The sequence below is a fragment of the Pollicipes pollicipes genome, unplaced genomic scaffold (assembly GCF_011947565.3).
Source record: "Pollicipes pollicipes isolate AB1234 unplaced genomic scaffold, Ppol_2.1 Scaffold_924;HRSCAF=1070_pilon_pilon_pilon, whole genome shotgun sequence".
Taxonomy (NCBI): domain Eukaryota; kingdom Metazoa; phylum Arthropoda; class Thecostraca; order Pollicipedomorpha; family Pollicipedidae; genus Pollicipes; species Pollicipes pollicipes.
Genome location: NW_023597093.1, coordinates 32,577 through 37,258, shown reverse-complemented (window position 1 = coordinate 37,258; position 4,682 = coordinate 32,577).

Below are 4,682 nucleotides of genomic sequence, written 5' to 3'. Positions count from 1 at the left end.
TTATTTCGAGTTTATTGTTGGCGGGGACCGCAACAGATATATCCCAGACTTCTTAACGGTTGGGGGAGGCCACTGACCTAAAATGACCCAGATCAGCCGCTTGTTTCAAGAATCATACCGCCTAGAGTAATTATTCACGTCTATTTAAGCTTCAACATCAACAGTCTCCTAGGCTCTTGGTCACCATGCCTTCGTAAACATCAATGTAACTGACCAAGATGAACACCACTGGCCTTTTTCTTAGAGCATGCATCTAGGCTCAAGGCGGTTGTGTGAGCAGGTATGGGGACGCTTTGGACACCAATCGGGAGTCTGACCTTGTTCAACTTTATTTAGCCTAAAAGCCATAACACAGGAACGTCGAATTTTGGCACAAGTTGATCCAACCTACCCGGTAACTTTGGTGTCTATCTTTTATTTTTTGAGACTGAGGGCTGGGGGTAATCAAATTGACTCCCCACCCGAGCATCGAGGAATCAACCGGCTACGCGGGCGCGTGTTAGGGGATGCAGAGAAGTCGGGCTTCGGCCAAATCATTTATCATCAAACATAATTCGTCCACATTCAGCTCAATGTCAACTGGAACACGCCTTTGTTCGATGATTAGGGATGGCAGTCCGAAGGGCCTTAGGAGCTCATCCACATCGCGCGCTCAAAATCGCGGTTAAGCAAACTGCTCCTTTTTCAGTTATCTACAATCAAATTAATTTATGGCTAAGCGGATTATTCTCTGTTAACCACACGATTCCAAACACGCGCGCCGCAAGCGTGTGTTCTCCAGCCTGGAAGCTCCGCAAGCGAGCGTCGCCCGGCTTCGCCAGCCAGCGGTGCGCTTGTTGCCGTGCCCGGCCCGTCCCCGCCGTCCCCGTACCGCCGCCGGGGCCGCGCCGCGCCCTCCAATTGGCCCCCGGGGCGCCCTATCTCCCGGCGCAGACACCACGTGACGTGACGCGCGGGTCCGCCAGTCAGCTGACGCGGCGAGCCCCGCCCGCGCGCCAGCTGACGCGGCCAAGTTCGCTCGGCGCTCGTTCGGTAGCGCTTCGGGGTAACGGCGGCAGGTCGGGAGATGGTGCGGTCATGGTATCCGTGCCGTGCGGATATTGGGGCGGTGGGGCTGACCCCGCCGACTCGGTCCGGCCCACTCCACGGCACATCCAGCTGACAGCTGCTGGGAAGGGAGTGTATGCGCCGACCCTGGGACGAACGCGTACAGTAACCTTCGAGCGAACGTTCCCCCCGCTTGCCAATTTCATGGCATGTGTTAAAATGTGCTTGACTAATTGTTGGTTGGAAATTCCAGGGGAGCACAATTCAAATAGGAAGATCAAGATATCTTTGTACCAAATATTATTTTACGACACGGACGAAATTGCAGGCGACTGCGGCGCACCAAACTCGGTTTTCAGCGGATCTTTTTTGCGCGTGCTCCCCATTGCGAAGTTTTAAGTTGACCACTGCGGGAACCTCTGCCTCCTGCAGTGACGAAACCCGTGTACTTCCTAGACTGCAGGCTTGGCAACGGCGTGACGGCCGCGGCCGCACATCGACGCACGCGTCATCGTGCCAGACGTGCACGACCTGATCCCACCACTCTGGTCTGCCTACCGACTTCCGAGGTCGGGGCACGCGGCGTGTTGCGGCCTGACTACAGCCCCGGGTTGTAATTGCCTGTGGCGTTGCAAAACTTATTCGCCGTGCCGAAAAAACAGCATAATGAACGTGAGAGCAGCTTGGCCGTATTGTGCTGAAGGAGCCCCGCCTGACGCAGGCAGGCTGCCATACATTCATCAACGCCTTTTGGATATGAGCACGAGCACCTCTGGGACCACTGATTACACTAGTTTCCAGGCAGGTTGCGTTATTTCCACATGTTCCTCGCCTAAAGTAGCATTACGGCTGCATGGGCCGCAGTAACCAGCTGGTTTGGCGAAACTAAGCACACCCCTGGCACATGCCCACAGCTACCGCACTCATCACCGTTCACAGGGGTGGCCATAGCTTCATGCACTCCGTGCTCTGCCCTGGCTCCACCCCTCCACATACTCCACATGGGACGTGCCCGTCTCTGGGGCCGGACCATGCCAGACGTCCCGCCACATGGAACGTGCCCGTCTATGGAGCCGGGATCCTGTCAGATGTCCCGCCACATGTGACGTACCCGTCCCTGGAGCCAGATCCCGCCAGACGTCCCGCCACATGGGACGTGCCCATCTCTGGAGCCAGATTACGCCAGACGTCCCGCCACATGCGACGTGCCCGTCTCTGGAGCCAGATTACGCCAGACGTCCCGCCACATGTGACGTACCCGTCCCTGGAGTCAGACCGCGCCAGACGTCCCGCCACATGGGACATGCCCGTCTCTGGAGCCAGACCACGTCAGACGTGCCGCCGCATGGGACGTGCCCGTCTCTGGAGCCAGACCACGTCAGACGTGCCGTCACACGTGACGTCCACCGACCGCCGGACGTGTCTCCCATCCGGCGGACACGGGCCGCTGGGTCCGTATACTGACATCATTACAGCCAGTCGCGGGCCGGGCCCGGCTCCGCTGACCCGCGCTGCCAGCATGGGCGAGCTCAGGGGCCCGCTAGCGGAGGGCAGCGTGGTTCAAGGCAGGCCTCATGAGCCAATCCCTTAGCTACATCCCTGGCATGGCCTCGCAGTTTCCGTAACACCCTTCCTGGAGATGGGAACACCTGAACGATGGTTAACGGATGCCTTCAAAGCCCATTACCTTCTTCGAATCTAAACGAAACGTAACGCCCACCATTTCAGTGAGCATGAGCGCCATTACCCGACGACAGCTACAGGCACAGGTCGCCTCCGTCATTCGCCTCCTGGATTCGCCGCCGGCCAGGGAAGCGCTGCTCGTCTGCACACTCTGCTGTGGGGCCGCGCTCGGACCGCTCGGCGCGTTTTTGCCAGCCAGGCGGCGGCGGCCGTCCGGAAGCAGATGCAGGCGCGGGCGCCGCTCTGGCGCAGTTTGATTGCCGCTCCGGACAGACCATCTGCAGTAAATCTCGGCCAGCTCCTATTTCACGTCGCTGTCAATCGGGCCGCTTGCCGCTCATGGGCGCCGCACGTCCGGGCGGCGGCACGGGCCGGCTTGGGGGTGGGGCGGTCCGGGCGGCGGGCACCAGTCGGCTGAGCCCCGTCGCTGGTCCTCACGCGAGCGCGGCCGGCGACGGCGGCGAAACTGCCGATAGAACGTCGGAGCGGCAGCGCTGGGAAATCGAGTTCGCTTGCAGTCTGGAGTTCGGTAGCGCTGCTTTTTGCTCAAACAAGCGTGAGCAAGTGGGCGTGTTTCGTGAAAAACATCCGAACCGTGAACTTAAACAAGCACGTTTTTATCAAGGAAACCAGCAGATGCAAGCGAGCGGCGCAACAAATACACGCCTCTGCGCGAGCGACGCGGAGCAGCGGTGCGTCACTGAGGGAGATGCGACCCAATCGGGACGAGTACACTCGGTGGAGCATTCAACGAAGTCAAAGGGCTGAGGTCTTCAGCATCTGTCTTCCGAAAAGGCAGACCCCGCGCCGTCCGGGCACAATTGATGGCCGTCTTTGTTTGAGCCTGGTCGTAATAAATCGCACAAAGCAGTGACCAATGGCTCCGACTGGCGCATTTCGGTAAAAGCTGAACTGAGATCGAAGCGTCAGCAGGCCGGGACGCGTTCGACCGGCGCGCGTGCCAAATCAAACCAAGACGATGAGGACATGAGCTACGTTTTCTCAACCGTGCCTTTCGGCACATGTGACGGGTTGAGGGAAGACGAGCTGTAGGTTCACTTCACGGCAACATGTGAGTTACCTTGCTGCCGCCAGGTGGACGCCTTAGACTGTCCGCCTGTCTCTCTCCAAACCCTCACATCTTTCCGCTTACCTGGTGACGCCGATTATACAGTGCGTCGGTGAGTGCAGACCCTTCCATGTAGGAGGAGAAGTCTGTATTGCGACACTCCAAACAGTGCATCTATGAATTTGTTGACGCTGCTGTAATAAACTCTTCAAAACACCGACTGTCATATATTTTATACCTTATTCTATCAACGCTTGAGTCACAGTGGAGGTAAGTCTTTACAAAAGATTGTCTCATAAGGGCCTCGAAAGGGCACATTTTCCCACAGGGCCACCGGCTTGGGCTGGTGTAGGGGACTGGTGCCCCTCGGATCCCAGCTCCGGTAACGGGTGGACAGCGCAAGCTGTTCATTTCAGGGCCCAGCGACCCTGCCGGCACGTGAGCCCCTGCTCCTTATCCCGCCCACTCCCTCCACATTGCCCGCACCCCCGCATCCGGCCCTATCACCACTTCTCATCCTCGTTTTATCGGGGTCGCCGTGCTCCCTCGCCCACGTCCCCGGGTTGATCGGATCGTGGTGACTGAGGGGCGCGTCATGCGGGTCAGTCACTGCGCGTCCTAACACTTCACTTTGGCCAGGATATCCGGTTGCGCGGGGGGGCCGTGGGGCCCCACACGGGTCTAGCGGCTTGTCGCTCGCGTTGCGGCTGGGTGCTCCTTGCGGGCCTCCGCTTGGAGCGCCTGGTTGCGCGCAGCGGCTTAAGGGGTCAAGGGACGGCGGCGCTGAACCACGGTCAGAACGGGTAGGGGTCTCCCCGGTTACACCCGGCCGTGTGGGAGGCGTCGTTCGTCCCGTATAGCACCGGGGTAGCTCTGGCGGTGA